Consider the following 11,029-nt stretch of genomic DNA (forward strand, 5'->3'; position numbering starts at 1 on the left):
AACATGTGCAAAAGGGCTCTTGGTTAATTTGTAAAAGAACAAAGTAGCTAAGGCACTGGAAAGCTACAGTGCACCCCAAAACACATAGGCTACCCAGATGATGACAGACACCCGTCCACCAGGAGGGAGATGCTATAGGAAAATAGAGACTTTCAAAATGGCTTGGATGACCCAGGCCTCAGGAAATGCCAGGACTAGGATGGCAGCAGTGAAGCAAACACCGGGAACAAGTAAAGCGGTGCTTGCCTCTGCAACTCCCGGCGAGGGGCTGGCCGCCTTCAGGCCGGCCCACAGCAGGAGCTCACATTATCGAGAGCAGTTACATGCCAAGAACTGTGTTAAGCACGTAACACATCCGCCCTATCGGTCCTCACAGCCTCCAAGGTAAAGTATTCCCATTTAACAGATGGGGGCACCGAGGGTGTGAGCAAGTCCAGCAATTTATTGAAAGCTAAACATAAATCGGAGGTTGGGTTCAAACTCAGTGTCTCAAACCCTTTCCCCTACTCTTCCTGCTACTTTCTAGTACTGCTCACCATCCCTGAAAGTGACAGTCGGATTCATTCATTCAGCACATAATCCTTGTTCACCCACGGTCTAAGCTGCTAGTTATCGAACATATGCCTGGCACAATCTACATCTTTTACATGCATTAACTCATCTAGTTCTCTATACCTTATGAGGCACTCTTCTATCATCCTCGTTTTGGAAATTGAGGCACAGAGAAGTTCAGTAACCTACCTAAGCTCACGCAGTAAGGACAAGCAGTAGAGCCAGAGCCTGCGCCCGTGACCTCTGAATATACTCCTCCCGGGGGTGCGGGGGGCATGCGGGCCAGGCCTCCTCTCTATCAGGTGCTTCCTTTCTAATGCACAGTGTGACGAGGGAGGCACTGTGGGTGAGTGGGGTGAGTGGGTCGGAAGGCCAGCTCCACTGCGATTTCCTGGGAACAAGATGTTAGAGGTGGCAGGTGACAGTTCTGTGCTAATGGATGGCATCACCTGTTTCCTTGCAGTGGCAGCTCTGATCCTGACGTGACCATTAGTTCCATTACTTTTGGCACTTGCTTTTGGAATCTGAGAGGTCTGAATGTGAGGGGTAACCGTGCATGTACTGTCCAACTACTCTGGTGTCAGAATTTTTTTTTTTTTTTTTAATTAAAAACTCTCCTCGGGAGGTTATAGGGAGAGCACAAGCAGCTGGTGTTAAGAGTAGGAAAATATCTTCTTCGTCCCTTAGGGACTGGCTAAGAGCAATGCCTGTTCTACTGAGATTTGCAGTCCAATTTATCTTCCTTAAATGACCACATAGGAAAATGATCACAGCAGTGAAGTGACATTAGAAATGTGAAATGGATAAATAAAGCCTTCGGTGAGCATGCTGGCTGCTGAGCCCATCTGAAAAATAGAGATCTGAGGAGCACACAGACTGAACTAGGAGAGGCCTTTAGAAGGAAGGCCACCCAACAGATGTCAGCTGTTTATCTGGATAAAAGAGAAACTGATGTGTGTAAGCCCTCAGGCCCTTGTAAGGTTCTTTCTTCCTCGCAAGTAAGGCTGGATGTTTCCGTAGGTCATCGCCCTGCAGTGGTTCCAGCTGTTTTGAGTAATGATAGAGAACCGTGGGGCGTCTGTGGAGGAAAGGGCCTTCGAGGTCACACTTTATAGTCTGACCACTTCACTTGGCAAACAAGGAACCAGGCCTAGAGGAATGGAATGACACGGCGTGATATTTGATGTGCATTTTCTTGTGGGATGTTTATAAAAATCAAATCACTCATCAGATTGGAACGAAGCATACCAAGCAGCAGCAGCCACCGACATCAGTGAACCCCGCCGCGTTCCGGAGACCACGGAGGCTTCTGCGAACATGATGTCGATTAGTCTTCACAATAACCAACGAGATTGGTACTAGAACAGCCCGTATGTTCACAGCTGAGCACATGGAGGCCTGGAAAGATTAAGTGGCCTGCCCAAGGTCACACTGCTAGGAAGTGGCAGAACCACACCTCAACCCAGCCCTGGCACCAAATCCTACGACCCCGCTCTACTGCCTTCTGATACCGAAGGCAATGGTAAATGGTAAACCAGGGTCTACCTGGGATACTATCTTACAATTAAAAATGGTTATGAACTCTATGTAGTAGATGCTCATTGCATAGTATTTAGTGATAATTGCAGTCCTCAGTGTAAAAATATGAAGAAGAAAAACGGAAGTAGAATGCCTGAACACAATCAGTGGCTGAGGAGTATGATAAGCTGATTTTTTTTTTTTGGTCTGCTTTTTTTTTCCATTTTAATTTTGTGTAGTGTGACATAGGTCTTTTGGAATGCAAGAATGAACAGACTCATTTCTCTTTAAGAACAAGTACTATACTCTTAGAATCGATAAGGAAAAGGCTAAAATGAATAGTAATGTATTTTCCTTTCCTTGGCAATATAAGCTAACAAGTAATTGATTTGCAGCATGAGACAGAAGACCATTATGCAAAGTCCATACATAACACAATTCGCTTTTCACATTTCATCATATGCAACAAAAACTAAAATTCAAAGAACTTAAATGTTGAACCTACCCTATTTTTATGGGTTTACGTAGCCAGGTCTATTAATAAAAAGATGATGACCTTCCTCTATTTTCTGGGGTAGTGACTAATCATTCTTTCCTTCTGTCTGCAGTTGAGTTCCAGCCAACATGAAGGCTCATGGACACACTGAGTTGGAAGGTGCCCTGCTGTTCACAACTTCCACATGCGGCAGCTCAGGAACAGAGAGGTAAAGTCATTTGCCGAAGGCCTTGTGAATCTTGAATATTTAAGTCCTGAATATAAACTCTAAGCTTCCCCAGGGCAAGGCCTTTTTGTTTCTGTGCTAATCCCAGCGCCCAGTACAAAATTCTTCCCTTGCTAGATGAGTTAAAACTTCCATGAGAGGACAGGACGAAAAGCCCAGTTCGATAAACATCAGCACGAGCAGCAGCTCACATTTGCCGAGCACTTTCCCTGTGTCAAGCACTATGCTAAATACTTTACAGGGGCCATTTAGCCCCTAAGATAATCCTGTGGTGGAGGTAATAGCATCAACTTTATCTCTGTGCTGAGGAAAACGAGATTCAGGAAGGCTGAGCCACGTTGCCCCAAGTTCCGTAGTTAGCTGGTGACTCGGCCAGGATTTTAACCTGGATTGTACGATTCCAGAGCCAAGCCTCCTAACTGCTATGACTTCGCATTGGAAGAGACTCAGTGCCAACTCATGACCTTGGGCACGTTTTTATTCCCGGAAAGTTTAGAAACTTTCCCCAAGGTAAGAAGGTGAACTAGACTGAATGACAAATGTCTTTAGTCCTGAAGCATGGCCAACACCATTTTGTAGCAACTCAGTAAGCCTTAAAATGACCACGCATGAAAGCAATCAGTAGCCCCTTCCTTTCCTCCTCTCCACACACAAGTGGGCCGAGGTGTCTCCTGATCATCTTGCCCTTACTTAGCACAGGCACCCATTTTTAATAAGAACTGTACAAATGTAAACTTGACAACTCATTCCACATTCATTCAACAAATGCATTTCAAGTTTCAGACCTGAGCAAGGTACGAGGTGAGAAGGGGGGTGCAGTGATCTTTTTTAATACCCTATCTGACTTCAATAATTTTGAAGCCCACCAGAAATCTTTCACTTTGAACCAGACAATTGAAAGTAGCCGGACAGGTGATGCCTTTTGCTGTTGCTCTTTAATAGTGAGCAGTGGATATTCAAATGTTTGCCAGAAGGTTTATGCAAATATTTATATATCTTAATACCCATCAAGGTAGGCCCTATACTGAATGGCCCGAGTTCCATTTTGTCTGTTAAAATTAAGTGTCCCTGGCTGAATTCAGGGTACACTGCGTTCACCAGTCAATGAGCAGAGCCAGGAAAATCAGTGTCAAAGGTAAGTAGAAGAAAGAAATGAGCAGATATTAAGTGAGCAGCTGAAAAGTGCACATTTGGGAAGCGAATGTATCAAGAATGGGCTTTAGAGCCAGTCACATCTGAGTTAAAATCTTGCCTCCAACCAATCACTAGTCGTGTGACCTTGGTAAGCCCTGTCCCTATTCTCAGGTTCTGTCTCAAAATCACTGAACTAATGTACTAATACCTACCTTGTGGGATTCGATTATTATCGACGTATATAAGATGTCTAGCACAGTGCCCGGCATCTTACAATGTTCAATGCTTGGGAATTGTCATCTTTTACATTCACCAGAGATTTCCACAACACTTGGCCTCTCTCAATTGTAAATTAGGTTGAGGACTTCCAAAAGTGAGGAAAAATAATTTCCTAAAGCAAAATTAATAGTCAGCTGAGCAACCTTTACTGAGTACCTGCCGAGCAAATATCATCAATCTGGACTTCAGTGGGGGTGAGAAAGCTGGGAGCATGCCACTGCTTGCTTTTTCAATGATGTTGAGAAGATAAAAATGCAAATTAAAATGAAAACAACTAAGAAAGCTTATTTTTAAAATACTAGGCTAAGTCTCTGTGGAAGGGGAAAATGAAATCACCAATTTGTTTTGGCTCCAGAAGCAAACTATAAATGAACATGGATATCCAGTTCCATATGCCATTGGTTAATTTAGTCACATGGTCACATCTAATTGCAAAGGAGACTGGGAAAACGATCTCTCTGCTCAAGAGGAAATGGAAATTTCTGCTGATTCAGAACAGCCATCAGCCTCCGACAAACAGGCCATGTGCCAACTCTAGGAACACTCTGCTGCGTTTGGAAAATCAAAGACCTGTTCGTCCTTCATTCTCGTCACTCGACTCAAGTATTTACTCCCCAGTTTCATGGTATCACAGGCGAGTTTCAACATGGCACAGTAACAAAATAGACAGGAGGAGAAAAGGGAGGAGCGGGGAAGATAAAAAGAATTCTGAAAGGGAAAAGTCAAATGAAATTTTCCCTGAGAGGGAAAAATTGACATTTATCCTCTCTGCTTACACAAGAGTCTGCAGATGAAGCCTCTGAGAAAGCAAGGCAGCATCCACAGTGCTCAGCTGGTAAATTTTGCCGTGTCTCTGCAGAACTAAATTTAAGCCAGACCTCGCTTCTTTGTCAAAATGAAAGTGTTTGATTGATTGCTTTGGTGTTATGATTCCTGGATATTGTGACTCAATCCTACATCCACGAGTAGTACCATTTGTAATCATCACACCTTGTTCTGGGAGAGCTCAGTTCTGAGAGCTTCTAGACCTCCGAGGAACGGCTTTTTTTATTGGCATGTCTAAACCAAGTACCCACTACTCTCGCTGGTCTACCACAGGACTGCTGCCCACTCCACGGGGCTCCGGCTCAGGCCGAAGCTTCCTGTCTCGCCTTCCACATCTTTCCACCTTCCTGCAGAAACTCTCCTTTGAAACTCATGTCATCTCAGCTTCAGTTTTTTTTATCATGACTCACAATAAGAAATACATTTTACATTTTGACCCAATACACACACACATACGCACACGCGCACGTGCGTGCGCACACACACAATTAAAACAAATGTTTTTTAAAACATTATTATTAAGAACGATGCACCCTGGTATTTCTGTTTACTTCTATTACATTCCATTTTTTTTAAAAATGTTGCTTAGCACCCACTAAATTGTTTAGGCAAACCATCTTTCATAGGTTGTCATGGTTGTAACCTACTAGCCCCCTCAGTCACTAGCCTAATTAACAGAATGATTTTTTTTTTTTCTCCTTGAGTCCGGCAAACTTCATTTCTGCTCCATTTTACCCATTTTCTCCTAAAACCACACCCTCAGCTTTTCTCTACTTCACCTTTCAAACCTGAAACTCCAGTATCTTCTAGGACCACAGACCCTGTTCTTCTAATCCCCATCCTGTTACACCCGCTTTTACCTACAATTCAGGCTTATCGGGAGCTCCGGACCCTTATTCTTCCACTGGCTCCCTTTATCAGAATCTTCCCAGTTTTGCTTCCTCCCCAATCTGTACAGACCCCATGACCACAGCTTCCTGATCTATCCACCACTCGGCATGAGATATTTTGGTTCTGTCCTCCTGCTAACCAAGCCTGCAGCTTGGCCGTCAGCCCAGTGGGCATGGCCCAGAAAGTGCAGACATGAACGTGTCTGGGCCAGGCCTATAAATTAGGGATGATGTCTGAGTCCCCACGGCTCACTTATTACTTAGCTCACTGTAATCTTCCCGCTTCCAATCCCTATGCCAAAGCATATTCTTTGGGACTTATTTTACTTTATCTGCAGCATCCAAAACTATCAACCTTCAAAATTCTTGCCCGTTACTTTGATGACTCCCTCTTTCCTAGTTCTCGTCCCTCTCTTGCCCGTTTTTCAAGCTTCTTCATAAATTCCTTCTCTTCTCTTCACCCTTTAACAGCTGGTGACCTCAGGTTCTTCCCCTTCTCATCAGACTCTATAACATTCTAAGGCAAACTTGTCCACGCCCGTGATTTCCACTGCAAGCTGTAAGACGATGATTCTCACAAATATATCCTAAATCCTCAGCCCTTTGTGGGCTCATGTCCAATGCCTGCTGCACACTTCCACCTGTGTGCTTCACACACCCTTTCAAACTCAGCATGTCCCGAACTGAAATTGGGTCCTTCTCCCTACTTAGTGTTCGCCAGTGGTTTCCCATTGCATTTAGAAAAAAAAAAAAATCTGTAATTATTACTGTGGTCTTTCAGGTCTTGGGGCCTAAATGATCTAACCTGAAGCTCCTTCCTTCCCCCTCATCATCTCGACTTTGCTTTTGAGTCATTCTGCTCAAGCCAAGCTGGCTTCCTGACTGGTCCTCCAATAAGCCAGGGAGGGGCTTATCACGGGGTGTTGTCCTCATCATTCCCTCTGTCTGAAATGCTGTTGCCCAAGATCACATAGCCCCAGACCTCTCTCCCTCGCCTCACTCAGGTTTTTGCTGAAATATCAGCTGCTCACAGAAGCTTCTCTGACCAGCCAATCACTCCCTATCCCCTTACCCTGCTTTATTTTTAATTCAAAGCAGTTACCACCACCTGACATCAATGTGTTTGTTGTCTGTTTTACCCTCACTAGAATATGTTTCTTTATTTAGCTGAATCCTCAGCACCTAGAACAGTACCTGAGACAGAGTAAGAACTCAATAAATAATTGATAAATGAATGAATAATTTATTTCCTCCCCGTCTCCTGCACCCTGCCCTAAAACTGTGCTTTCACCAGGGATTCTAGGTAAAAGATACTCAGTTTCTCCAATCATGGCCCACGCGGATGCCTGGCATTTGGCCTCATCCTCTCCCTCTCCTCTCCACCTGCGTCCCATCGATCACACCTCTCAGTGAATCTTTCTAAATTTCTCTTCTATTGCACTTAATTTCTCTATCCTCACTGCCATGGCCTTGGTTCAGTGTCATGGATCCCTTTGCAAATTTGATAGAAGCTATGGGTCCTCTTCTCAGGAAAGTGTGCATGCAAATAGAATGTTTGTTTGGTTTTGTTTGTTTGTTTGTTTGTTTTTACAAAAGGGTTTCTAGGTTCTCGAAGGCCCAGTGAGGACCCCTCTTCGCAAGTGCCTCTGTGTCTAAGAATAAAAATCTGTGGTTCAGAGCCTCCTTATTTCTCACCTGGATAACTTTAGGTGTCTGCTATGGTCCGGATGTTCGCATCCCCCTAAAATGCATATGTTGGGATCCTAGCCCCTCAATGTGGTGGTTACTAGGAGGGGGGCTTCTGGGGTGACTAGGATTAGTGCCCTTATAAAAGAGACCCCAGAAAGCTAGTTTGTCCCTTCTTCCATGGGACACGTATAACTTTTCAGGAACAAGCTAGAGAGAGAAAAAGAGGGAGAGAGAAAGGGAGAGAAAGAAGAGGACCACGGCCCCAGGAGAGGCAGCTTTGAGAAGTCTAGCTGAAAGGCCCAGGATCTGCCTTTAAACAAGGGCCTGTCCACTCTGTTGCGGGGCAGAGAGCTGCATGGGGGCTCCAAAATTATTAGACACCTGCAAGCAGATTACACTGAGAAGACGATCGCCAGTGAGGAAGCAGGCCCTCGTCAGACACCACACCTGCCGGCATCTTGATCCTGAATATCCTAGCTTCCAGAACTGTGAGAGACGAATGTTTGCTATTTCTCAACACCCCCATTTACGGTATTCTGTTATAGCAGCCCACACGGACCAGAACAATGTCCTTTGACAGGTCTCCCTGCCACCGAGCCTACCCCTCTTCCAATCCATTTCCCACAAAGGCTGCCTAAGTAGTATTTTAACATTGCGGGTTTGTCTATGGCCGCCCGTGCGTCCCTTGTAACAGCTGTCTGTGATCCTCCATCACCTTCAAACTAAACTGCCGAGTCCTCTGCATAGTCACGTGGTGCTGCTTGGCGGGCGAGCCGCAGCTCTGTAGCGTTCCACATCCACCCTGGCTGGAGTCATTCAGAAAAGCCACTGTCTCACAGTGTGTGTGCCCTTTGAACATGGTGGTCCTTTGCCCTGCCTGGCCCCTCACCTTCCATCGCCTTGGCTTCCTGCCACTCATCTTCCCCTGACAGCTCAGGGATAATCGTGAACGTATACCCTGATCTACTGCGGCTTAGCTAGGAGCTTCCTCAAACCAGACTACTGTGATCATTATCTTGTCCACTTCCACTGCCAGAAAGGACATCACGAAGGACAAGGTCTGTCCCTTTTATCTCTGTGGCAAGTTGTAGGTGCTCAATAAAGTTATGTCGAATGACTAGATAGAAATGATCAGGCAAAAAGAGAGAGGGATGGTAGCAGCATGTTTTGGATTCATATAAATGGAACAGGTATAACCAACACAGCTTCCAGAATAGGAAAATCCATATTTACAGAGGAGATAAACCAGACAGTTCTTCCATTTACAAAAAGGATTCACCACAAGGGGCCTCTAAATAGCGGGTGCTTTAACCATTCTATGTAAGTGTTTGTTTATAGATCATTAATCATTTTACAAAGAGGCCAAAAGCTAACACGCAGCCAATCAGAGCCTTTAGAGCTGAATCACCAGGCTTCTGAAGCTGCTCTGCAAGTTCACAGGAAGGAGTCAATGATAAGCTATTCAATTAACACAGACTTTTCAGGAACAAGAGGGAGGGAGGGAGGGAGGGAGGAAGGGAAAGAAGAGAACCATAGTAACAGGATCAAAAATTTTGAGAAGTCTAGCTGAAAAACCCAGAGTCCGCTTTAAACAAGGTCACGTCCACTCTTCTGTGGAGCAGGGGGATAGGCGGGAGGCTCCAAAATGATTAGATACCTACAATGAGGCCTTTGCAGTAGTCAGTAAAGAGAAAGTTCTTCATTTCCAGTGAAGACAAAGATGCAGAGAGATCTTGCCTTGGCCATGCCTGTGTATATAACGAGTCCAGTGAATTTACTCTGACACAAACCCTAAAGTTCACTCATCTCTTCACCAAATACCAGTTGAGCATCAGGGACAAGCACCTGAGATAAAACGCTAACCAAGGCAATGCCTTGCTCTCAAGAATCTCGCATTTTAGAAGGAGAAACGAGCAATCAATCAACAAACAAACAACGTAATTTACTACAGCGAAAGTGGCAACGAAGGAGTAAGAATGTGATGTGACGGGATGGAGATGCCAGGACCTTCCCCGGATAAGGAAGGCGAGTAAGACCTCTCTGAGCTGAGCCTGATGGAGGGGAAGGGAGACAGCCATGCAAAGACCTGGAGAAAGGCACTCTTGGAAAAGGGACCACCAAAGTCCAAGGCCCCTAGATGGGAGAGATCTAACCTAAGCATGTTCCAGAAACCTAAAGAAGGCCGGCATGGCTAGAGTTCAATGGAGAGGCAAGGACTAGATGAGCTGGGAAGCAGAGTTTGCAGAACTGTGTAAAACGAGTTAAGGACTGTGGAATTATTCTAAATGCACTGGGAGGCCACTGGAGAGATTTCATTAGGAGATGACAAGATAGATTTACTTACGAATAATCATTCTAGAGGCTATATGGGGGAATCATGAATAGAGTAAGGAAAAAGAATCTAGAACATGAGTTAGGGGGCTCTTGCAGCAGTCCAGGTGGAAGACGGTGGTGTCCTGGGCCAGGGTGCAGGTAGAGGGCAGAGCGGTGTGGATGGATCTCAGACCCAGCGCTGATGTGGGGCACAAAACTGTTGTGAATGATGACGGGTGAGATCTCGCTAAGGTCCTTCCCACTCTCAGACGTTCTGTGACTCTTACCTGGGTGTCATAGCCATCAGGGTGGAGCTCTCTGTTAAGGAGATGTGCTTGGCCTCAAAACCGGGCAGAGCTGTGCTTGGGTCGTGCTGTGGTAACCACAGGCCCGTGAGTTTGGGGTGAGAATTCCTATAAACCAGTCACTCGAGAAAGCCAGAAGAAATCCATTCTGCGCATTCTGAGAGTTCCTGGTCTAGCACCGCTGTATCTCTCTCTCTTCTTGGGCCACAGCTCTCTCCTGGGGACCCTCTGTTTCAGGGAATGGCATCACTCTTCCAGCCAGAAAACAGCAAATCAGCGTTGACAACTCGGCTGCAAACTAACCTAAGTCAGGTTGGTTGTTCGCAACTACAATCTATTCTGGTACCTTCCAGCTATTAGAGGAAGGTAGGGCTTACAGGTCTCCTCCCTAACAACCTCAGTCAGAGCAGATCTCAGGCCAGGTTCTGCCTCACACACAGACATTTATTAGCAAACAAGCCCCCAAATGGTCACACGACCAGACCTGTAAGCTCAGTGGAGCCTCAGCTCCCTATCATCTGGCTCTCAAAAGCACCTTGCATAAAAGGTTCATCTTGAGAGAAATGTGACCCTATCCCATTGCAGGATTCAGTTAACCTAGACCAGTTGTTCTCAACTGGAGCAGATTTTGTTTTCCAGGCATTTCGGAGATATTTGTTTTTCACAACTGGAGAGATGCAACTAGCATCTAGAGAGTAGAGGCCAGGAAGGTACTAAACCTCCTACAGTGCATTCCATCGATCCTCAAGTACCATGTAATATAGTCCTTGAGAAATGTGTGTGTGTGTGTGTGTGTGTGTGT

Source organism: Pteropus alecto, unplaced genomic scaffold, assembly GCF_000325575.1.
Source record: "Pteropus alecto unplaced genomic scaffold, ASM32557v1 scaffold50, whole genome shotgun sequence".
Classification (NCBI taxonomy): domain Eukaryota; kingdom Metazoa; phylum Chordata; class Mammalia; order Chiroptera; family Pteropodidae; genus Pteropus; species Pteropus alecto.